General features: G+C 31.1%; 1 long non-coding RNA gene across 2 annotated transcripts in view; it reads right to left on the reverse strand.

Annotated features, from left to right (window-relative positions):
• Positions 1-8,253: 8,253 nt before the first annotated feature.
• Positions 8,254-27,077, reverse strand: part of LOC129798252 (uncharacterized) — a 50,254-nt gene continuing 31,430 nt past the window's right edge. Inside the window, exons 2-3 of one of the 2 annotated variants that reach the window (XR_008751402.1) lie at positions 9,494-17,567; positions 8,254-9,414 (exon numbers count right to left, since the gene is read on the reverse strand). This is a non-coding gene — a long non-coding RNA (uncharacterized LOC129798252). Of the gene's footprint in view, positions 17,568-27,077 lie in introns of both variants that reach the window. The other variant, XR_008751401.1, reaches the window with a different exon arrangement.

Below are 27,077 nucleotides of genomic sequence, written 5' to 3' on the forward strand. Positions count from 1 at the left end.
CGTGTTGTTAGCCACTGCAAAAAGCACTGAAATACAATTGGAGATACACATGATCAATTTTCACTGTTCGTGTTTTAAACTACTTTTTTATTGCATTTTTTTTTATTATTGCAATGATGCTCCATGTTGATGAGTATTTTGTTTATTTTGAAAGAAATTTTTTTTTATTACTTGTATTTTGTATTTGATCTACCATTATTGGTATTTCTTTCGAATGTATGCCCAAGAGTTTATCATGGTTTATCATGCGCAAAACGTGAAAGACTTTTTGATGGTTGTATAAGAGCTCACAATAAATTTTACACATTCACCTAAAATACTATCTATTTTGAGATATTTTTAATATAATCCACTGCTATTCATTTTAATTTGAGGATTCTACCAGGAATTTATGTTACTCTTCCAAGAATTTTCCTCATTTTCACACTATATTTTGCGAAAATTTCACGATACTTAAATTGAAAATTTAATTGCGATCGTAAATGGTTTTAAAATAAAATTAAATAAGTGTCTTACAATGCAACATGCAAAGCATTGCCTCAAGTGAGTAATAAACAGTAAATAAAATGTTGGTTATGGCTTGCCTTGAAAAATTAACTAACCTTAAAAAATGAATTGCTTGCCAAACATTCTTCAATTTTGTCAACCCATCATGGAAATTTTAAGGTTAGGGGATCACAACAGATCGTGCAGAAAATTTTGTAACATGATAAGAAAATAGAAAGATGTTCTTTCCTATGATATCGCTTATCTATATTTCTCACAAAATTAAAAAACAAAAAAAAACATTTACTACAATTTATATAAATATTTAAGGTTATTTTGAAAGTGTTTTTATCAAGTCTAACACCTCTGTCTATTTCGAAAGTATTTAAATTAATATTTAGGCTGTGATACGTTTCGCTTAGTTATAAATCAAAATATTCTGATGCAGGGTTAAGATTAGTGACCAATAACCTCAAAATAACATAACCTGTACGACAGCGTTTTAATGTTTGTTTAGCTTACTTTATTAGATAGTACAATAAGTACACGTAAGTAGTAATTAGCTATTCAATTACAAGTTTTCTGAAATATTTATCAAATAACGCAAATAACCCAAGTATTTTTTTTTTCATTTGCTGCTCAATTTAGCTAAGTCTCCATCACTATTTGATTTTTTCTAGGTTAAGTAACTCTAATGGCCTCTACACACTAGAGAAAATTATGTCCATATTGAAGAGTTTTTCCTACACAAGCTTAAGGAATTTGCTTCAATATGCACATAAATTGCTCTAGTGTGTAGATGCCATAAGATTTAAAAAAAAAAATAAAATAATTCAATTTACTTTATTATCAATTTACTTATTTTCCATTTTTTTTGAAAATTGTTTTATCAATATACTTCAAATGTGATTGAGGTGTGGCTACCGTTAACTTAACACAAACGATCTCCTCGGAAAAATTAGAGAAACCCTGAATTACGAGTCAAATGAACGTTCTACGAACGCCAAAGAAAAAGAATTTCTTGAAAAATTGTACAAAACTTTCTCATGATTCTGAAAAGCTTTTCCGATTACGTTTTTAGAATAATATCTAGCTAGTAGTTTGGAATGATATTTTAAATGAAATAAAACCCCCTAAAGCCCCTAAACAGGCTTTAGGAGCTTTAGACGTGATTTGAAAAATCTGCATAAATCCTGTTTTAGTTCGATTTTGATTACTCAAAGTGGTTTGGTAGCTGTTAAAATTTTTTCTTTATTTTTTCAAAGGCTTTTTTTTTTTTTTTAGTTTAAAAGAAAAGAAAAGTTCAAGCTATTTGTTCAAAATTTACCAAATCCGAGAACTTTTCCACTTGAAATTTTCTTAAAACACTTTTAAAATATGGCCTTTTATAATGGAAATTCCAATAAAAAATTCTTTGGTGTGTTTTTAACGCCTAATTTAAACTTAATCTTGATGAACCTTGGGGGTTTCGTGAGCTGAGAGTTTATTAACTCTCAAAATCTAGAATCCTTTCCCTTGTAGAATATAGAAGACTTTCCCTTGTAGAAAAAGGTTTATTTAAGAAAGATACTTTTCTTCTTTTAAAAGTTTTTTTTTGTAAAATTTCTTTCAAAACTTCGCCATAAATTTGATAACAGATTTTGATTATTTTGAGGCTAGATGTGGAAAGCTTGAAAGATTCCCTAAGAGCTCTTCTAACACAATATTAGAGTTCTCTTCGAAGAAATTTTGTTAAAAACTTCTTTAATTCCTCCCAAAAATATAATTTTGAAGTTTTTAATATTAAATTAGATAGATTAGATAGATAGATAAATAGATATTCAGCGACAAATGCTTTTAAATCGTGACAATTTACAGATATAGTTGTATTACTTTTCTTTCTATTACGTCCACCGCCGTCTTAGTGTTGGTGACCTCTCTCCAGAGGCAAAATCCTTCTTTATGGGTTATATAAGCCGTTACAGAAAATCTAATTTTTCTTGCTTAGGCCGTGTTTACAAAATTACATATATACTTTAACAATGTTTCAAAGAAAGAGAAAAACAGTCCACCGCCGCTCTGTTGGTTTCCGCGAATTAATGTATTGTGTAAGCAGGATGGATAGCTCTAATGATCTGTATGTCAAACGAGCATGCTTTAGAAAATTCGTTATAAATTCATTTTTATTATAAATTGATTTGTTTAGGGTATTTTGGAAAGCTCATAAAATTCAACGAAAGACCTTTCAAGGAAGTCAAGGCGCTTTTCCGAAGTGAAAATGTCCTGGCAAGATAAATCTCAGTATTCTTCAAGTATAATTATATTGTGTAGGAAGATAACGACCCCTCCTTGCCCCTTCTGCACTACGCCCTTTCAGTATGTAAGTACACTGTGAAAAAAACGGGGGTGCGATTAACTTTTTTTCCTCATAACCTTAACACTTTTTAGGTGTAAAAATATATCAACATATTTTTAGTGCAAATTTTACACAATTTTAAGTGTAAAATTAACATGAAAAAGGGTAACTTTAACACCTAATACACCTAAAAAGCATAATATATACACCGATTTCGTATCAATCCTGCAGGGTAAAATTTACATTTCCGGAATTTTATTATAACTTTTTCGGATTTCTCTCAGTATACAGAAACTAACAAGAATTTCCGATTTAGATGACGAGCGACGATTAAGGTACGATAATTGTTCATCCAAGCGACAAAATATATACAATGAGCTACGAAAAGTAGAGAAATCATTTTAATTTCTGGAAACGATAGTCGATACAATCATTAAAAAATTATTATCTCATTCGAGATCTAATGAATTTTCTCTAAAAAGGCACCGAATGAACGATCATTTTATCGGCGCCGATCTGTCACCGTGAGGTACTATTCGTGCCGATCTGTCAAAAAAAATGTAATATTTAATTTTAACACTAAAAATTTACCTAAAAATTTTGAGTTTTCTTAATCTCAAAATTAAAGTGGAGATCAATTTTAAAATAAATAATAATATAATAATGCTGGCACAACATTCCATGAAGGAACAAGGCCTTCCCGCAAGGGGATTTCTAGACATGAATTATTATTTTTTCTTGTACGGGATGAGGTTGTCAGTCCCATGCCCAAGGAATCAAATGCAGTGAGGCTCACTGGATGCAATTCGAACCCCTTTAACGCCAGAAAAATTCCTGGTGACCTAAAGGGGATTCGAACCCGGAACATTTGCATCATAGAGCGAGTGCTCTACCAATTGACCCATTGAGTGCCCTATTTTAAAATAAAACTTTCTCCAATTTTGTTTGAAAAATTTCAAAATTTCACGAAACTGCGAAATATTTTCAGAAAATTCAATCCCTCGTATGACTAATGCTTGTCTTTTTCAACCAGATGAAAATCATGACGAAATTATAATGATTTTATGTAGTGTTTCTAAATATTTTTTTCCGTGCCTCACAGACACAAAAGAGCAGGGTGTTTCCGATTCAATCAACAATAAGAACCATCCAAAAATCGTAAATTTAAAGTGTGCTCGATTTTTCTTTTCAGATTTTCTTTTCTAAAGCACAATCTGTGATGTATTTAGTCAGTAAAAAAAAGAGGCATGTGATAAAAGAATTCCACACCTGAATTTAAACAATATCCGTGCTAGATCTAAAGTCTATCTCTGTCTTTCCTCCTATTTTCAAGTCACATTGAGCAAATATTGCAGTGTTCAAATGTTTAAAATGTGATGAATTACTAATGTGTGTCTCACGTTACGCAACAACCACAAAACAGGGCGGCTACAGAGGAGATTCCCACACACAACATTGCTGCCGCTGCACAAGTCAACAACTATTATGTGAGCTTGTGGCTATGACATTGCTCAAATGGTGTACAAGGTGATTTCTACATTTTAGACACGCTATTTATGTATATTTTTGAGCCATCAACACAAGCATACACCATTGAGGTGCTACTCAAATTAGTTTGTTATATATGGAGGAAAAGCATCATTCATACACGCCCCTCAATCACTGCATCCTCTCCCAGAATGTCTAGTGAGATAAATTCAGACAGCAGAAAATTCAGGTGATACAGCTCAATTTTTAGCCCATCAGGTGGTCCAGTGTAGGACAAATTTATCACTGTACTAACACACAATGCAACTGTCTGAATATGTGCAAACATCTGGCTGTGTTGGGCATAAAAAAAAAGAGATCACTCAATATTGTGTGGCACAAGTATATAATTAGCTACATTTGTAGGTTCTAAACGTGTTGGCAGTTTAATTGGGACAATTTAGAACGTTTTTTCTGTGCTCTCGCAATGGCCATTGTTGAGCCCATTGAGCGATTAAAATGCGCCAGCGCGTGCGCCTCATGCTTAAGTTCCTGATCAGACTTATCTCTCTACCAGGCGCCCCCACTGCTCAATTGTCTTCCTCTTAATCTCGCGATTGGGCTTTTCTTGGGTCATTTTTCACACTCAACCAGGCAGACAATGCCTGGAAAATATCAATGAGACAGAGATACACATAGTAAAATCCTTCAGCTGACGTGATAATTGATGATAAACAAATCACCAGGCGCATCCACTGCCTCAAATACATATCACACAACATACCGACGTTCTTTTTATGCATTTTGGCAGTGAAAACATAGAAATTATGTCAAACAGAAGTACTTAGAGAACCATTATATGCCTCTATAATCCACCCATTAAACATAAACTTTATAATCTTACGAACTTCTCAAAGTATCTCGCATCACCAGGCGTCTCCATTGAACAATTCGATTTTAGCTGTTTTTTTTTCTCATGAAATTTGATATAAGGACTCTCCTGATGCAAGAATCTGAAGAGACCTTTTGACCTCATGTGCTTTTCTTACATAAAGAATTTTCTTTGATCAATTTTATTTGGCAATGACCAGGCGTCTCCAATGGGAGGAGAGCAGAATGATTGAGTTGCAACGAAATGACCTTGTTAATGGCTTATCGTGGTTGTTTATTTTGCCGTCCCACTGGGAAATGGGAAACCCTTGAAATGTGCAACATTTGCTCCATGTTCTAAGAATATTATAGCTGCTTCCATGTAAGTTAGGCTATCAAAATTTCAAAGAAAAAATAGCAATGATTGTGTGGAAGAAATGTTAAGAATAAATTCCACCGTTTTCACTCCGGATTAGGTTGGTAACCAACGCTAAGACGACGGTGGCCGCAGAAAAAGTAATTGCAAATTTCTTTTTTTATATAAATTTTGTAATGGATTATTCCAGAGAGCTTTGATGATAATAAAATATCTATCTAGGGGAAGATTTTGCAGGTTCGTATTAAAAAAGGAGTCCAAGATTTAAGATTTTCTACTGAATACCACACAAACCGAATCAATTATATCACTATATCAAAAAAAATCTCTTACTTATTGGGTTCGTAATTCTGCCACATAAAATTCCTGGAAGTCCTTGGATTTTCCTCTACAGGTAAATGAAAATGTAGTAGCATTTTTTATGAATGTGTCCGGTTTAACTCTGCTTCGTACCAGTTTTTCCAACCTCTGTAGGCCTCATTTTCACCGAAAACATTACATCGGACACAAAAATTTGTGCATCACTACTTAGATGGAACTTTCATCTACTTGTTTTCACCATTTGTAGGAGGTATCACGCATTAAAAATCAATTTTAAACAATTTTTTTAAACACATGTTTTTTGACACTCGAAAAACTAGTGCGTGTCTTTCTTCGAGATTTTCTTGAAAAATGTTGTAATATCACAATTTTCTTGTCAACTTGTTCAGTGGAATCTCTGGATGGGTCAAAATATCCAGAACGGCATGCACAGTGTGACCCAAAACAGTCTGGAATTCACAGAGTTGGTAGTCAATGATTTTGATTGATATTTTTACGAATCTGCAGAGAAGGCAATCTTTGTGAATTTTCCTCCGCCCACAAAAACGACCCCCTTCGAGCGAAAGATTTTCACGGTGAATATTAACCCTGATAAACCCTCTATAACTTGGAATGTTGTTTTTCTTCGAAAAGACTATTTAAGCGTGAAAAAATGCATAAAATAATACACATCGGAATTACGATTTTAGGCCCATTTTTTATTTTTGCTCCTAGGATCCAGGACAAAGTCCTAGGCTCCCAAGTCTGTCAGGAAATGTAAGGTATGGGATTAGCTATTAGAATATATGACCATGGATTATATTCATTTAGTAACTTGGAAAAAAAAATCAACATTTACGAACCTGCGACGTTACGAAGGTGCAAAACCTTCCCCTATGTATCTAAAAGGGTCACCGAGGATCGTTTAAAACTATTATTTTTTCTGTTTATTTAATAATAGACTAAATCAAAAACCAATAAAAATAATGTAAAAGTCGTCTTTATTGCTCGCTCGGGTAAAAAATATACTGTTGTGAGTATTAAGTTTACGGTGAAATACATCTTATCGTGATAAATGTGCCTACAAAATTTCAAGAGGCACTAGTGTGCCTTTCAAATGATGAAATATAATCTATCATTTTGAAAAGGATTTCTAAATGGCCTTTTTTGACTAGTAGTACATGTTCTAAATATTCTGGTCATTTTAGTAATTATTCGCATTTATAACCAAAAGCTTTGAAAAGGTTTTAATAGAATTTTCGAAGATTACATTTTATTAATTTACTCACGACTATTAGGAAAAACCATAAAGATTTTTTCAGTCATGCATGTACTAATTTAGTTCGCGAAGAAATATTTGATTTTTATCCTTTATTTAGCCCCAGAAGTTACTCTTTTAAATAACACAGATGTTTCAAACGACGCATTACGATGTCCGAAAGATCATTTTTCAATTTTGCTATGTAGGTTGGTCATCAAATGCTAAGACGGCGGTAAACCTTAACACTCAATCTTTAATTATTTATTTAGATTTAACTTCCTTTCAAGACAATCATTATCTCCAGAGTACTTATTGTTATAATAAATAAATAAATAAACCACTAATTTTTATATTATTATATTTTAAAAATTTAGTTGTAATAATATTCACTAAACAATTAAGCAAGAGAAAGCTTTATTGGACAATTGTAAAACCAATCAATATTAACCTTAATTATTACAATTATAAAAAAAGGGGCGTGGCCTATTGTTTAGTGTGTGGTTTATGGTGCGGCTTCCAGGCAAAAAATTACTTAGTAATATGAGCCAATAATTTTCTTATTTATTTGCAAAAAAGTCTCTTACTTTATCTCTGAATATCAAAGAGACTTAATTTGTTAAGAATGTTTTGAAAAAATCTCTATTATTTCGCAGAAAGTTAATTTCACAGAAGAGGTCAATCTCTCATTCTTATCTCAATGTTTAGAGTGGTCGAGTAGAGATTTTTCTACAGAACGTTATCACTTAAATGGCTATTTCGAAGTATATATAATACGTCAGATAGAGAGTAACACCGTATTTGTGAAGAACACTAAGAATTGCAGTGTTTCATGCATATTTTCCTCTCGTTTCTGTCTTATGAAATTTAATGATTTTTTTCTTATTTTTGGTGAGTTAAATTAATTTCTTTCCCAAAAGAAAGAAAGTTATTAATTTAATTAATTATTAATTACTTATGACACTTTTAATAATCCAGAATTTTGGATTTTGGGATTTTGACTTTCGGAATTTTGGTTTTCGGGATTTTAGCTTTTGGGATTTTGGCTTTCGGGATTTTGTCTTTCGAGATTTTGGCATTCAGGATTTTGTCATTCAGAATATTGGCGATCAGGATTTTGCCTTTCGCAATTTTGACTTTCTAGATTTTGGCTTTTTGGAATTTTGGTTTTCGGGATTTTAGCCTTTTCGGAATTTGGCATTCCGGATTTTGGCTTTTGAGATTTTAATTTTCGGGATTTTGTCTTTCGGGATTTTAGCCTTTTCAGTATTTGGCGTTCAGGATTTTGCCTGTCGGAATTTTGGCTTTCGAGATTTTGGCATTCAGGATTTTGGCATTCAGAATATTGGCGATCAGGATTTTGCCTTTCAGAATTTTGACTTTCGAGATTTTGGCTTTTTGGAATTTTGGTTTGCGGGATTTTAGCCTTTTCGGAATTTGGCATTCGGGATTTTGGTTTTTTGGATTTTGGTTTTTAGGATTTTTGATTGCGAGATTTCAACCTTTTCAGTATTTGACGTTTAGGATTTTGCCTTTCGGAATTTTGGCTTTCGAGATTTTGGCTTTTTGAGATTTTGGCTTTTGGGAATTTAACCTTTTTGGAATTTGGCGTTTGGGATTTTGGCCTTCGGGAGTTTGGCTTTAGGGATATTGATCAGGTCCCTCAATTAGGTTCTCAATTTTTATTTAGATTTTGGTCTCAAGAACAAAGAGACCGTCTATAAATTATTTTTCATATTTTTATAATTAGTCTATTTATTTAATTAATTATAATTAATCTATTTGTGTTAAATATGTGTAGAAATTAAAAGTTTCAACGGAAATTGTTTTCAATTATATTCAATTTTATTCAATGTTGTAGATAGTTGCAAAATACAACAAATTCTTTGATTTTGTATCTTGTGTACTAAAATTAGCAAAATCTGACAGTTGACGAAGTCTTATTTGAAAGTGACCCCGTGTCGACATAGACGATGAAAAGAGAGTCAATTCGAATGATAACCTCGTGGTTGATTGAGGAATTAGTCTACGGGGGGCGATGCAAGTGCATTTTGGGCAATTGGCCCATGCAAAATTGTGCCATCGAGGCATACTAACTCATTTGTATATCCACACTTAAATCTTTCCCCAAGCATTTTTGGGCCAGAGAAATCATTTGGATGTGACTGTATGTGCTGATGCAGCAGATGTCAACCCAAATATTTGCATGAGGATTAACTTTCGGGTAACTGTTGGGTGCAAAAAAGCCCACGAGGCCCCCAAAAATCCGAGAATGTGCCACGAAAATAGACACTGTGTCGGGAGATTTAATCGTTATGAACGCTATAATTCAAATTGAACACATCAGTGGCCAATTTTATTGCACCCAAATTATAAATTTTACACAAAATCGTTTTTTTACCTCTGTAATTGTCACTTAAACACTGAATTTGATCCAAATTTATCCTCTCTCTCTCTTCCCAATTGCAACACTGTACCACAGTCAATTGGAAACACTCTCTTTAATTTTCAGGTGATTGTTTTTTTTTGGGTATACATTGAACAAACTGTCAACTTTAAGATCACCTTACAATTAGTTGTTGGAGATTGAATATATGAGTCAGCTGTAACGTGGGATTCACAAGTCTCAACTGACTCGCAAGTTTTTCTATTTATTTATTTCTATCTGTCTTTTTTTCACTATATTTTACATAACAATCCAGAATCTGAACATTCGTCTTTGTTTCTATGCAAATTCATCTTGAAAAGCTTTTTTTCTACTTGATTTTTCTCTTTAAATTGTTTGTACAGAGTGTGGCAATGAAAGTGCAAAAAATATAGCATAACATTCTATTTAAATTTATGAATCACCTAGTAATTTGCATTTAATAATGCTGCAGTAGAAAATGAAATATTGTTAAATTTGATTTATTATTTGTTTTTCGAAAGTGAAATTGCTGCAAGGGACACTTTTAGCAGAAAAATAAATAGTGGATATTTTCTTAAATAATTAATATTTCTACTCAATTTAGAATTAATAAAAAAATAGTTTTTGGTGTAATTATGTGACATTATTAATATGTTTTCCTCAGTATAAGTTATCGACAAATAGCGCAAAAAATATTTTTAGAAAATAGATAAATTTAATAAAATGAAGGAGGCGTGGCTAAATTCATTTTGTGGGCGGAGTTTAGTTAGAAGATCACATTCGTAATAATACTATAAGATTAATGACACCAAGAAAAAAAAATTGATTATTTTGTAACTCTACATTTTGCAAGAAAATTTCAACTTGTTAAGAAGGCTCAATATGAATTTCTTGGTAATTGAATTTAAAAATTAATTTAATAATAAATAATTTCATATTAAAAAAACGATCAAATCCATGCCATTGTACTCTAAATCAATTTTGTAGCTATTCGATTTTTTTTTTACAAGATCTGTATAACTTTTAAAAAAATTTATATAACATCGGGTTAAAGACTTTACAAATTTCAAGTACCTACTACTTCTGAGATGGAATAGTACTAAACAGGTCCTGTGATAGGGGGGGAGTGGTGTGATATAATTAAGTACTATAAACCGATTAAGAAATTACATTACATTAGGTTAAGGTTCAGTCCTATTTAAAATTTGTAGAAAAAAGCGCTGTTAAAAGGTGCCACAATTCAGAGGTATCATTCTACGCCAATATCTTCAAAAACTTAAAAGATTAAAAAAAAACATTAATTGTTATAAATTAAGAAAATAGTAATTATAGTCTTTATAACATTAATATTATTTTTAAATATTTACCTATGTGTTTACTTTCCTTTCTTTTATAAATCGAATGAATAGTACTTGGAAAATGCAATATTTCCTTTTTTTTACAAAATTGGTTCTTATAATTTGTAAAATCTTAATTTCCTTTCTTCTGTGAATTTTTAATATTTTTGGTTAGTGTTTAAAGAAAAATAAAAAAATAAAAACAGAGTTATTAAGAAATAATTTGTGAATACGGAAATATGTTTTTTCAAATCATTTTTGAATGATTCTTTAAAGGAAAGGTGCTGGACACATACCTTATTATTTAAAAAATAATAATAATAAGATAATATATTTTTATGTTGCAACCATTTTTCATTTTTTTTAAGAGACTGATTAAAGCTATTCGGTTCAATATATTAAACACGTTTGAAACATTCAAAACTATAGCCAACCACCAAAGCCCGATAAGACTTAAGTATTTTATGGTATTTTGTTGAATATATCTTAAAAATATCTTAAGTAAATTTTTTAAAAAAATATTAGCAATTTATTTTCAAGTTGAATTTTACAAGATATACGGTAAGTGTGCCGAATTTCGGTATAGTTGCATGCAAGCGCCAAAATCTCAAGTTTGAAATGTAATATTTTTAATAGAAATTAATTTTTTTGTTACTTTTTTTTAAGGAGTTTTGCTTGGAACCTTATAGTCAGTTTACCATTTTTATTTTCTCCTAAGTAATTCTTAATACATTTGAAAATTAATAAATATTTATACATAGCTTTTGTGGCCTATTTCGGTCACCTTCATTCTCATAGTTTTTTCCCCTTTGGGAATTTTTCCAATGTCATTTACACATCTTCTAGTTTATCGAAGCTAATTTTTTTGTTATTTTATTATATTGTATAATCTCTAGAGTATGCAAAAACTAAAAATTCATGGAAATTCCAGGCATAAAAAAGGTTGCCGGAATTGCAAACTGGCCAGAATTTGGTACACTTACCTTAATAAAATTTATTAGAACTTTTAGCCTGCAATTAATATTGTATTGTCTGATCCAATTTTTCTTTTCATTAATTTTAATGAAAAAAATATAGTTTAATTGCTCCACTCTGTTATTCTAAGTTTGAAGTATTAGATCTACCCTCTTCTACCACATAAATAGACGGACTAAGAGTAAGACAGAAAGAGGTTTAAAAAAAATATTCTCAGTGTTTCGACACAACCGTGTAAAATTGCTATAATTTATTGAATGACAATGGTGCTTAAACTAATTATTTCATGACGTTAGTTTGTGGTGTAAGAAAAAAATAGCCATTCAGAATACTTTATTAATTATTCACAGATACTATTTTTTTTTAAATAGGACTTGAAATGATAGGGGGAGGACAATATATTGCAATATGTGCAAAATGCCAATTTTCTCGAGAGATTCTTCTTTGGCATTTAAGAAAGGGAGGCTAAAGTGTATAAAAATGGGCGTTTGATCTTTTAGTAGCGATAATATATCATTAAAGCTCATATTATAATTAATAATTGCACATTCATGTGATAAATAGCAGCACAAGGTGGACACTAATATCTGCCTGTGCTGACACAGAGCCAAGTGCCTCGATGAAGTACGGTTGCGTAAGAATAGTGCATTTGATGCGCAATCGAACACAAATGAACTAAACATTGAGCTTTTCTAATGTTTCAGCATATCTTTTCATTCACTTCTCTCCTCATTTTGACCTCAGTTTATAGTCTTTCTTGAGAATCTTGAAGATCTTTTTTTTTCTTGTCAAAACAGGGAATCCCCATTGCAAAATTGACACGACAAGCGTTGCGGAAGTCACTTTAAAGACTTAAAATACAATAGACATGGTAAATTCAGAACTTGCTAAAATGTTTCACATGAGAGAAAATTCTAAAGAGGTATATCTATTACCTAAAAATGTCTTTGGTAATTTTATTTCAATCCGTAATTTATCACAGAAAACAGTTCATTTGAAATGTTTCGTTAGTTCTATAGGCAATTAACTTGGTGACAGCACATGAAAAATTTGCGATTGTTAGTTAAAAGCATGTCAGGATTTTGATATAAATACAAAAATGAGTTAAATAAATTTTGTGATTTGAATTCTACATCAATTGTTAATCAACTGACGACCAATTTAAAAATATCTGTCAGTTTTGACTTTGCTTAATGCTAAATATAATTAAAACGGAAATAAGAATGCAATGTTAAGTGATCAAATAGCTATAAACTTACTTGAAATCTGTAGCATAAATTCTTAAGCATAGTTTAGTATATAATAAGACCCAGTTTGTATGCAGGGAATTATGTAAATTTGTTATTATTTATTTTTCTTTAATTATACTCTTTGATTTATCGTTTCTCTTGGTCTGTTAATCTTTACACTTTCTTCTAGTTTTTGCCCTGAATTTTATTGCTTTAAATTATTTGTTTCAAAACTTTTCTATTGGACAAAGCTCGACCAGGGATCGAACCGATGGCTTCTAGTTTACGAAGCCAGTGCTATGGTCACTGAGCTTACTCAAATCCCTACACAGTAAAAAAAATTACAAGGATAATCGTTGGTTTGCTTTTTTACCACGATTATTATTGTAAAGTTACATAAATTATGTATTTCAACAAAACGTGTAATCTGAAAATGTGTAATTTAAATTTTATGTTATTGTAAACCGTGTAATCAACTGGGAATGATTACACAGTTTTGTATATTTTCTTACATATTTCGTGTAAAATTACACAGTTTTCAAATGAAAGGTGTAAAAATTAAACAGTTTTCAGACAAAATGTGTACAAATTACAGAAATGTGTATTAGTACACACGATTACATGTTTAATGTAAAATTTACAATGAAAATCATGGTAAAGCAGCCAAAAATTTTTACTGTGTAGGCTTTTAAAATTTATTTTAAATTCTAAATTTCTGTAGCATCCAAGTTTAATTTTAATAATAAATTTCGTTAAATATTTTATTCTCTGTGATTTCTAATTTATTGAAGCCTAAAATGACATTTAACCTTTAGCCAACTAGAGAACGAGCTAGGGTTTAAATATTTTATAAGAATATTAAAATATTTCTTGCTAATCTCAAATCATTATTTTTTGGAATTTTTTGACTATAAGATTTTTTTTTATTTTTCTTATAAATGTTTACATTTGAAAGTTTAAGTTTTAAAATCTTGGACAATTTTTGAATCTTAAATTGTAACTTATGTTCGAATACTTAGATCCGCTTTCTCAAACTTAAGATTAAGGTTTCAAACTTAAAGGGTTATATTATACATTTTTTTTAAATATAACTACAATTTCTAATTTGAAGTTTTTGTTGATTTTTTAACATTTTAATTGGTGTTTCCTAAGAGGCGATCACTCTTTGTGTTGTATTACTCAAGTTGGGCATGATGTTGATGTTCAATTTAACAGACAGAGACGATATTGATTAACAAAACAATACATAAAAAAAACTGATATGTGAGAAATAATTAAAAGTTAATAGAGATACTAAAATAATATTCTCAGCAAATGATAAAAATTACTAAAATAATATTTTCTGCACAAGTTTTGGTTGCCAACTGACCAAATAATTTCGGTGATAATGAATTTTTTATAACATTATAAAACGTTAATTGATTGATTGACAATTTCAATAATTTTATTGGTATTACTGCTCACGTTAAAATTAATATAAAAGATCAGGTAAAAAAAAAGTTTATTACTGTTCTCATGAAATCAAAAGTGCGTTTCCTTACAAAAAAAAACTAATAGGGTAAAGTGATATTATTTGGAATTAGTGTTACAAGTTGGACATGGCTATTTTCTTGATAAATACAGTACAAAATTTGTTTTTAAGCACAAGGAACCAAATTATTAAACTAAAGCATTAAAAATATACAATTAAAAATGAAGTACTAAATTTATCAAGACAAAAAGCTCTGTCCAAGTTGTTCCACTTTACCCTATTTCTCAAAATAACAATTTTTAAATTAATATCGAAAGCTTCTTGAAATAAAGAAAAACAATTCTAAAAATTTTACTATTTTGATCTTAGTTTCAGACTGGATCTTCTGACTTAACAGGTTATTAAATAAGTCAGTAGGATATTTTTGTTCAAATTCGATTTCATTTATCAAGAGAATGCTGATAAAATCGATAAAGCGTTTTCAACGATCATCCATTTTTTATCCCATCCGAAAGAAGTCTGTTAAAAATGCTCTAAAAGTGGCCAAAATTTCAGAAATTAAGTCGTTATTTGAGGTTAACTATTAGCTGGTAAGCCATCCATCGGGTACAACTCTCCTAAGCCATGGTCTTGCGAATATGATGGCTGAAGGACCAGTTCAAAACCTAATTTCGTGCAATGTTACTTCTTTTTTGGTTTTTCGGTTTTGGTCAAACGTGAGCAAACGCGTCATCTATTATGCTAAGAGCTTTTTCATACCCAAAATATCATGTAGGATGTTGATGGTCATAGGGGTCATAAGATATCCTTATGATCTTAGCTAACTCCTTTAATTTCACAATTTCTTTGAAATAGCGCCATTTTTGTTTGTGCTGCCACATAGTAAGCGAAAACCAAATCTGAATAATCCTAATTAACATTGAAGAGTCCGTGAAGAGATGATTAACACTAAACCTACCAAATTGACCGGTTTAAAATTAACACATATTTAAACGGTACAATGTCACTATCAAACTTTATAGAGTTTAAATTTTATTTTTTTCTCTTTTCTAAGACAAATTTGTTGAGTATTTTGCCCTACTGCGGTTTGTCATTTGACCGAATTAACCAAAAAACAACCAAAAATGGTCGGTAAGTTTAGAATGGCTCAGGAACATCTTTTAGATCAGGAAAATTTCATCAAGTGGAAAGTGGAATCCCTTTCTTTCTCACATGTTTTGTATATGACTATCTCATTCTTTTGCATACCAAATTCGATTGAGCTAAATTGAATTTGGAGTGATGTTCAAAAGAAGAAGAAGAGTATGAGAGAATGAGATAGACATCTGCAAAGCATATGAGAAAGAAAGGGATTTGAATTTCGACTTTATGAAATTTTCCTGATCTAAAAGGTGTGCCGGAGCCATAAGGGTATAGATATGTACATATATAGCTTGGATTTGGTTTGAGTTATCATTTTCTTTTGAAAATAATAGTATATAATCAAAACACTGAACTCAAAATTTTCCATTTAAAAAACACAACTGTGATTAGTTACTTCTAACAGCTGTAACTTGAAAAAAAATCATTTTCAGAAGTTAAGATTTGCATTAACTGGATTTTTGGAGTCAATAAATTGGTCCCTACATTATTGAAGAGTTTATTAAAATCGCACTATCACTAACCGGATTTTAAAATAATTTTCCCTATTTTAAATCACTTTGCAAATAAGGCTGTTATACTGGTTATATTTTTCAAACGTATTTTCACATTAAAAAAAATTCTAATATTTTTGTCAATTGAAATAAAAACATTTTATTTCTCAGGAAGCTTTTTATACTCCCAATCATATATAAGCTCATAAACATTATATACATAATATCTCTGCCGATTGGCCAATCAATAATGTATGTGAAATAGAATGGGATAAATATAAATTGAATTTCTTGCCATGCGTGACAAATGCCACACCATAACATAAATTCACTTCTCTATATCATTTTGGTGGGTTTAGGAACCCTTCTCTCGTGGAGAGAGATTAAAATGGCCCCTAGTACCTGAAACATCCCTATTTGAACCACAACTACATTGAGTTCTTAAGCTATCTATATGGGAAATATCGATGAATATTTCATGAGAATTTAGGACAAATTTGTTACAATATCATACCCCAGCGGGGCTTTTGGGTGGGTTAGGGAGCTTTTACACCCACCCACCCGTCAATTATTGATTCATTAGAGCCGCTTATCGCCCACCCAGTCACTGAGATACCACCAGCTGTGTTCACTACTCAATTGCAGAGTGATCACAGAGGGTATCCCGGCAACTGAGAAGCAAATAATTGGGTAGGGACATCACGTTGAACATTTTGGTGGGGGATTGGGGTCTGGAGGAATTAACAAGGGTGCACTGTGTTGGGATGAAAGCCATCAGAAATCGTAAAATTGGCTGGATGTTGAACGTTAATAATGTACATAACAAAATATTGGTGGAAAATCTGCTTGAATGTGTCTAGGATGGGAGCTTTCAGTGATTTAGCCGAGACACTTCGCGAGGGGTTTCACATTGCAAAATTCAAGTACATAATCGTCGATAGAGCGAAAACTATAGAGCCATTTTCACAACACATTTCATGCAATTGCACCAACACGGAGTATTTAGACGGGGGACCAAGGGGTTGATAGTAGTGAAGCAAAAGGGAGAGCTTTTAGTTGTTTTTGGGAGACTTGTTTCGGGGAAATGTGAGAAAAATCGTGCTTCGCCATCGACTGAGTTGGCAAAATTACTGCATGGTAGAATGTGGTTCTCCTCACTCAACACATGATTTCACTGTTTTTTAGTTTTTTTTTCTTGTTCTCACATTTAGCTTCACCTGCGCAAGTATTTGTGAGAGGAAACAGAGAGTTTCTGTATCGATTGACTTGGTACACACATATTGACTCACCCGAGAATTTTCAAGTTCAAGTTGAACAAGTTCCATGGGACGTGCCTCGAAAGACATGGATTGGAAGTTGCTCGGAGAATGCATTCAAATCGATGCTGGGTGTCTTCATTCTCATGTATATAATGTACATAATCTGCAAAGAGACAGAGAGATACAAGGCATGAACAATCGATCGAAACATTTTAGACAGAATATATTTTAGTCACTATATATAGAATATTTATCTTGTGCAAAGTGATAAGAAGTAATATTTTCTTGGTACTTTTTTTTCCATTCAAACCTAATGGAGAAATGTCAGGGAGACAGAGAGAGGGCTATTTGGGCAGAAGGGGAAGAGAAAAAGATGGAAATGCCCCAAATGTTGGCCACACATTTCGTAATTTATTTACTTAAATTGAAGTATACGGAGAACCTAGGCTCTTCGGACAGATTTGATATTTTAGGCGCAGCCGCAAGATAGATAATAAACATCGGATATGAAATGATATTTGCTGAAAAATTTGGTAGAACCAGGGGGATGACGTTTGCTATGTTTCTCATATGTTTATAGCGTGCTGAAAAAACTTTTGAGTTTATTAGCTGTTTTCTGTCATTGTAGAATAAATTAGCAAATAAAACTAATACAAAATAAAAGAAACTTTAATAACGAAAAAGCAACTGAAAACCGCAAATTGGCAACGTACGTAGTTTTGGAGATATCTCGTAAAATGTGTACGAAAACAGGGAAAAATTTACACTAAAACTGGTCACATTTTACAGAGATAATGTCATCCCCCTGGGTAGAACATTGATAATATTCCATGTTGACGAAAGAGTTTATGAATTTAATGACCTCTAGGGTAAATTAAGCTAATTCAAAACCTGCTCTAAATGGAAATTTTTCGCTACTCCAAATGGAAACGTCACTGTTTTCCTGCTAAATACAGTACTAAATTACTATATTTATATATTTTTTATACCATAGTTTCATTATTTAGTTAATTTCGCTCCAAATAGAGCGAAAATCCATTCATATTGACAAATTTTAATTTGGTTATTTCTGAGAAAAATTAAAAGTGTACCTTTTCACCATCGAATTTTTTATCGATCGATCTTGTTTTCCAATGAAAAACACAATGAGGTGACTGTTATTTATTCGTTTTGTTCAACATTTATGTCATATTTCTTGCTAATTTTAGTTAAGTTAAGTTCTAATCATTATTGTTAACGGTAAGTGAAGTTTTCAAAATGAAATAATTACCTATTTCGTGAACAAAAAGGGTTTTTCTGAAGTGTCTGCAAATTCTTCAATAGGAAACCCCGGAAATATAATTTTTTTGGAGAGATTTTCTTATTGTTTTAGATGGGAAAGAATGGGAAAGAAGATGCGCGGTTTCACTTACACTGTTTGTCTCCAATTAGAAAATTCTCCTTGTCTCCATTTCGATTAATTTGTTTCCAATTGCAGCATTTTGCACTTGTGTGTTTTTCTTGTATTTAAGAAGTTTGGAAATTATATCTAAAGAATTTTCACTAAACAGTAACATTCTAGAAGAGTCAAGGAGCAAATTTATGTAATTCTTCTCAGAAAAAATTAAACTTAAAGAGTTGAATCTTCTGTCAAAGTTAAAGCGTCTGGAAATGGTTTTGAATTAGAACATTTACCCTACTGATTATGTTACAGATGGGAACTCGGTCAAATTATTATTTTGATTATAATTCCGTCAAGCTGTATCTCGACTTAAGTCGTACATGTACATAAAGCTAGCCGTTGATGATCAAAGAAAATTTGCCTTGTTTTAATACCTAATGTATTATAATTCTTAATTCATTTGTTTTAAGTAATTTGCAATGAAACTGTGAAATTAAATATAACATATACTAAAAAATAAATTTAATAGACTCATTTAAAGAAAGATGAATTAAAAATTTAGTTTTTTTATTTAGAATTTAATTTAGAATTTAAAAAAAAAAATGAGACACAGCGTCATGCACTGACGAGCCAGGTAAAATTTCTCTTCCTGTTGATTTCTTGAGACAAAATTTATTTATCCTCTGTTTTATTTCTTCCAAATGTGTCTTGGACAAAATAGGAAATCTGTGTGATCTGTGCAGAAATTCAAATCCTTAATAGCGTCTTGGATAAAAGGTAAATTGAACTTAATGTGCACAAAATTTAATCGATGTTTGAAGAATTCAAACACAATTTCGAATTTTCAAACTACATTAAAATTTTAGCACAAGGTTGGGAAAATTATCGAAATATTACATTAAAAGGAGTTGGAAATTCTAGTGCAAAATAATATTATGAGCCTTGTTTCTTTGAGTTTCGAAAGTTTTCACCAAAGTGAAGACTGAGACATACGTCGAAGAGACTAAAAATAAGAATGTATTTTCGAATTTTTTTTAAACTGAAAGCTGTAAATGAAGCAAAAGATTCATATTGCATACACAAAATATTATAAATCTCGTATATGTTCGAAAAATCAATCTGAATTTTTAATTTCAAAAATAAATTTTCGAGCAAGGTTGGGAAAATTAATAAAATGTCATACTAAGAAGCTTGAAATAGTTACTCAATGATCTAATAAAAACGTAATGAAGCTGGAATACTATGGGTTGCTTTACTTTAATGTTCGTAAAAAACAAATTGCAAAAATTGTAAAGTTCGAATTTCGAACAGGAAATTACATGAGACATACATATAGCGGAATTATCAAATAGTAAAAATAGTTTAAGGTTTCTTTGGATTTTTAAACTGATGTTTTATTCTCTCAAACTTCCATTTGAGTGTAAAATAATCTCTCAATTTTTCTATTTTAATTCGAAGTTATAAAAAGATATGTAAAAAAAAAACTGAGAAAGCAATTTGAAAATATTTGGAACATGAAGCTTTTCGAAGGATGGTTATATGCCAAGAGGTAGACAAATTGATAAGATTTATCAAAATCTCTTGAATGATATTACTCAAATTTAGTTCGTTTTGGTTGATTTGTTTAATAAAATTCATTCCCAATTGAATTTATTGTAATTTCAAATATGTGACTTCTGACAACATCACGTAAGCTAACCCTTTAACGACGAGACACTTTTTACGGACTGAAAATCAACAATAAAAATTAAACTCAGAAACATAATCAATGATAAGTCTTACATCTAACCTTGAAAAGTCCAACAGATTCTGATTCGGTGTATTCTATGAACTTCTATGAACGATAGGGACAAAAATAGCCCAAAAATTTTAAGTAATTTTTCTGACAATACCAATGAATAATAATTATAGCTTTAATGAAAAACATTACGTATGAGTATTGTAGTTTTTATTGCCAAAGGGTATTTGCTTAAAAAGAATTAGAAGTATAAAAAATAAATAAAATAAATTATGAATTAGAGAATTTAAAAATTCACCATTTTTGAGCTTAAATATTTACATCATAGCAAATAGCTAGAGACTTGCAAAAATATTCTAGATTCTTTGGACCTTCTACTTTACAATTATGTACAGACATAAGAAAAAAAAGTAACTTTAGGTAGTCAGGAAAAATTATTTTCTTTATGGGACACCGGTGTTCCAATCGTCCTTAAAGAGTTAAATGGCAATGTCACGGGTACAGAATGAGATTTTCGAAAAATCTTTCCTGAGATTCGAATGCAATTTATTATGTAGTATTGTCAGAGTATTACAGAATTCCCCTACTGGTCCTTCGAGACAGTTAGAATAGAATTTATACTCTATTAAACTGTCTCAAATGATAGAAAATATCATCAAACAACCATTCTCATATTTTTTGCTATATACAAAAGCTCAGCTAAATCCTGAAGCAGTTTGCCAATTATCGGTTTGTAATCCTTTGCAGTCCTTTACAATTCCTTCTAACACTACAACTTAAGTGTCAAATCCCTGTGTCCAGATAGCCTCGTTTGCCTCTAAACATGCATGAAATGGAGGGAGAGTTCTCTTTCTCCAATTCGCTGTACATAATGTATTAGAATGGAAAATATATTTCACAATTGGAAAGAATATGGTGTTGAACAGCACAAAACACATGCGCACCAACTTTTCTATTATATATTTAGAGCAGCATTGACATTGAAATTTAATTTCTGGTCGCGCACAAACACCATCAACGGCTCGATCATCACGAGATACATGAAAATAAAACGTGTATTATATACATTTTCTGATGTATGACAGAGACAGAGTCAAATTAGAAGCCTTATGAAAAGAACACAATTCCCCTTGTTCTATCGGAAGATACAAATATTGTGTGAAGAAGTTAGAGGGCAAGGGGCACAGTCGACAGGGGAACTTCCATTTGTGCCAAACATCTTCTAAGGTTGGGGATTTGTGGGGGGTCATGAGGAGCTGGCATAGTCCCTCTCGCTTCCACTCTGTGTATATTTTCAGAAAACTACATAAATACCCGAGCTGTAGAGAAAATGATGAATGCCAGTGACGTCACGCGCGATCAGCTGCTAAAAATTGCTGCTTGGCTGTTTTTTTTTATATGTTCGCCTTGTGGCTCACAGACACATCCAAGGGGCATCTTTTCGCGGATTGCAGAAAAAAAAGCTCGTGCCACCATTGAATTGTGTGGGAAGAGGGAGTATTCTTACATAAGATGATGCATCTCAAAAAGCTGAGATGGAAAAATTTCATGTGAGATAAGTAAGGAAATGATGAAAGACTTTTTCAGAATTAAATGAACGTGACGTTTTGTGGTCAGAAATGATGGAATTTCCTCAAAATAAGACACACATTTTCTCCTCTTACGGCTATTTTGGGTACAGATCCGGCAAAATCTTTGCCAAAAGAGACGGGGATTCTTCACAAATTGTAATTTCTTGGCGAATAACGAAGATCGAACTCAATAAGAGAACTTTTACGAAACTTTTAATAGTCACACTGGAGAAGGGCATATAATAATGGTGATTGATGTCTTTTTTTGGGTCACCATTGTCCTGAATTCGTTGCTTGGTGAAATGGAGACGCCTGGTAAAAGCTCACAATATTTGGCTTCATCTCCTTTCGTGAAGGATTTGAGACGCGAGCTTTCTAAAACTATTTGAAATGGGAGCTAACAGGGGTAACCCTCAATTTTTAAGAAAAGAGTTTATCGATTTCTGTTTCAATAAACAGATTAGAAAATTGGGTTTTTCTAGCACTAATACTTCAAATAAATAGTAAAAGCTTATTAAGGCTTGAGCTTTGGATACATGGTTTTAATGATTTTTAATCAATAATTTCATAACAGGCAGAATATGTAGGAATTTTAAGGGTTGACAGATATTGTCTAACACGTGTTTAAATTTTAAAGCATCTTTAACAAAACCACAATAAGCTTTAGTTGTGCAAATCCAATAAAATAGGATTTTATTTAAACGAAAGCATTTTTATGGATTTTTAATTTTTTTTACTATTACAATCTCTTCAAGAACTACTAAGTCCTCACAGTGGTATTTTATGGAATCTGTAAGATTTTTAATTTTCACAAAATAAATACCTTTACCTGATAGCAACAATATGGAACAGAGACGATTCGAATTTCATGTTAAATAAAATTAAAATATTATATATAAGAAGAAAAATAAAATAAATAAGAAAACCCCATATCGAATTTACATCACAAAATAATATAAGAAAAAATTCCACAGGAAAATTAAAAATTTTCGATTTATTCGAAAACAAAAGATTCACATTTCTTTCGGCATAAAGTCATATATTTACGTGAAAACCAATAATAGATCGTTTTGTTGTCATATACTTTTACTAAAAATATTATGGCTTAGCTTGAAATTAACTTTCGACAAAATCGTTCCAAAATTTTTAAATACTTAATCATTCAATAATTGTGAATTTGGTAATAAACTAATCTTCAAGACCCTTAAAATCAACTTAACTTATAAAGATCTTATCTTTAGAATAAAAGTAATTTTAAAAAATGCATAATTACTGCATCAGATTGCGCAGTAATTGGTAGAAAAGGTCAATACGGTCAATACAATATTCAATTTGGAAATAATGCATTTCAGTGCCTGAAAAATGAATTAAACTGAATTGAACTGGATTCATTTTCATTTCATTTTTGATCTTTCCCACCTTCAATGCGATTAACACCATCGCAGCATTGATTTCAACTCCTAGAACGATACGGTGAAAGTATCTTTTCTTTCGTTATAATTTTGGTTTACAATTTACAGAGAATGTGCAAGATTCCCAAGGTAATCTGCGCAGTAATTCGGCAATCGTGTTATAACCTAGGGGAAAATGGGGCACCACCAAACACGGGGTACCACCAAACACTAATTTTTATTTCTAAACCACTTGGACGATCTCGACCATTTCTTAAATGGACAAGCATCCCTATAGTGCCTATAAATTCCTATAGGTCTTATCCTCTGAAGTCGAATATCCGATTAAAATGTTTGGTGGTGCCCCAGTTTCCCCTACTTTCCTAATTTCTCATTAGCACCACAAAGCCAGAAATATTCAAGAATCTAAATATAAATTAAATTGAATTAAAACTGAAAAAATATTTTTTTTTTCAAACTAGAATTTGATCATTCAAATTTAAGTTTTGAGTTTTCGGTTCTGAGTTTTGAAAAAAGCAAAATATATTACGATAAGGGAAAAATTAAGAAGTGAAGAGCTACTTGTAGATCTCGCATACGATTTGAGGTAACTTCAGATCATTTTAACATTTTGGATGACTGAAATAGAATATTTTACTATATATAATTTTTTTGTGCGTATAAATAAGACCCTTACATTACCTAAAAGGGATAAAAATGAAGTCATTTTGAATAAAATTATTCAAAAAAAATTAGAAATTAGTTTTGTAAAAATACGATTTGCAAAATAATTGCATACCGCTGTACCCAGATAATTCTGATTAAGGAAAATTGATATTTCATTATTATTATTATTATTATTTAGAAATCAAATATATAAATAAATTAAATATAGTATAAATTTAAAGTTTTTTTTATATACTTGTGTGGAAATTGAAAAAAAAGCATTAGTTTAAAAAAAAAATCCCTTCAAGATTCCTCACACACCGAATTCGCAATCTAAGAATCACATCTTTATAAAATGGATCACTGGTTTTTTCTCAGCATTGACATTTTTTCATTAATTGCATTTCTAAAATTGCAATACAAATTTTGTTTCAGAAATGATTTATGGTTTTCATCATTTTCGTGTGACTAGTGTTTATTTTAATTGATCGAGCTTTTGCATTAAACACAAAAATATCAATTTTTATGGATATATTATAATATTTAAACTGCCTAAACCGACTAAGCATAATGGATTATCGCAAAGAATTGGTTTTTAATGTTTTTTTTTTTAAATTTATTTTTCTTCCATGATAAAAATTAAAATTTCTTTGTATAACAGCGCATTCGGTACGTAATATTTATTATTTATTATAATATAATATTTATTAGTAATATTTAAAGGAATTTTAAAATGTAAACATAATCCACATGCAATAAAGTGTTTAATATTATAAGGTGTTCCCACTGTTCGGCTTCTAAAGTTTTCAAGTATTAGTCATTATTCAGAAAACGCGATAAGATTAAAATATTTTATGGCATTTAATCTTTAATTGCGTCTTTCAAAATTTTTATTTATATAATATATTTTATTTTTCTATATATTAAAAGATGACTATCAGTTTTCCTATTTTTATGCCGCCTAGCTAGTATATATCAATAATTTCTTTAATAAAGCAAAATATAATATCTTACCATGATGAATATTAAAACAAAACCTATTGTTGCTTAATTATAGGAGCAGTCGAGTAATTAGAGCAATATTTATCAACAGTATTTATCTCATATAAAACAACTTCATGTTCTGAGAATCATTTTAATTTAAACATTAGGGGGAGGTGGGGCTACATTAATATCTGATTTTTTCACATATTTCTAAATAAAGCTAGTCCTTACAATTATTCTATTTAGATCCACAATTAATTTATCTATCCAAATTACATCATACTAAAACCAAGTTTCCCTTAGAAATGCAGCAGAGTTCCTTAAATTTGAACTCCTCAAATTCGAACGACCGACACGGTTGAATTCAAAATGCAAAATTTGAGGTTATGCGAAGAAAGTTTTGCGTGGACTCTGAATCAGAAAAAATTTTCTCTAGTATTTTCTCAATATTATCGTATTATATTAACTTCCGCAACAATTTCCATTTATTTCACAATAAATGACATTGATATATTATTTAAAGTTATTTTTCTTAATTTAGGAAAAGTGAATTTCACATAAATTCCGTTACGTTTTTGGAAATATTGTTCAAATTTGAGGAGTACGAAATGTCATCTATACCCCCAAAATGTTCAAATTTGTGGAACTCTACTGTATGCGAAAAAATCTTTTATACAATAGCCTCACAGCTCAAAGTAGCCCCATTTCTCCCTATTTTAGAATATTATTGATTTCCAAAATTTAGAAATAAGTATTTGTGTTTCTCCTTCTTTGGTAAAACGCTGAACATTTACCGACTTTCTGGCTTCACTGCAAGCGCCATGGAGTTAATTAAATTATCACACTAATCAACGATAATTCTGCAAATTTAACATGAAACAATTAGTTTCAATATCACTGAAAGTCATTCTTTCACATTCACCGACCTTTTTGAAAGAGTTCGAGGACACAAGGTGGTAGAATGTACAAGAATTATTGCAATAAGCGACCCCTTTTGATACTCCTCTCTCTCATGTACATATCTCAGACCAAGGCCACAGGCCGGATATTTATTATTTGGCGAAAAGTACTGTGTCCATTTTTTCGCTATATATTTCTTTGAAAACAAAAAATATATGTTCAAGAGTATCGTATTTAATTAGAATTGAATTAGTGTCAAATTGCTGTGGAGAATAAGTGAAGGGAGATGATGGTTTTGCGAGCCTATTGGATATTTTTTCCCGGGACTTTTGATGCCATTCATCGTCAATTTTTGTGATCTCTCTGACCACGAAGCACATTTTGGGTATTTTTCAGAACCATGCCCTGTCACGGAGATGTCAGCAAAAATTTGTGACAGTGAACAAAATAAAAAAAAAGAATCATCGTTATTGTACAGTCAAATGATGGAAGTTTCATGTCCCAAGAATATGGGAAAAGAATAACCATAAGGTAAATTGTGAATCGAAGAAGCTTTAAGATTAAGAAGTGCCAGAGGTTCTTTTTGAGATTTTTTGAATTCGGGAGGCTCTTTTTTTGGGCTCTTCGTCATCTTCGGGACTTGTTCTTTGCCTCTCGTTGGTCCAATGACGAGCAAATTGCGGAGGGAAGTCAAGAATGATTCTTTGTGCGAGAAAAATCTCAATGTACCTCTTAAAAAATGCGTGTATGTGAAAAATGAATATGTACAGGAATTCATAAGTGGATGCCGTCCACAATTATTCTCAATAGCAAATTGTGAATCAGGTTTCTGGTAGAGTGTCTCACTGTTGTATGGCGTGAAGAACAAAAAAAAAATATAAAGATTCTTACACAAAAAGACTCTGGATGAAGAATGAGACAGTGAATTTGCGCCAATAAGAAGAAAAAAGCATAGGTAGCGAAGGGAAAAAGACTTGATAAAATGCTCGTAGTTGTTGTCACAGCAATATTTTCTGAAATTTTGATCATAGGTCAAGACATA

This window comes from Phlebotomus papatasi, chromosome 1 (assembly GCF_024763615.1).
Source record: "Phlebotomus papatasi isolate M1 chromosome 1, Ppap_2.1, whole genome shotgun sequence".
Lineage (NCBI taxonomy): Eukaryota > Metazoa > Arthropoda > Insecta > Diptera > Psychodidae > Phlebotomus > Phlebotomus papatasi.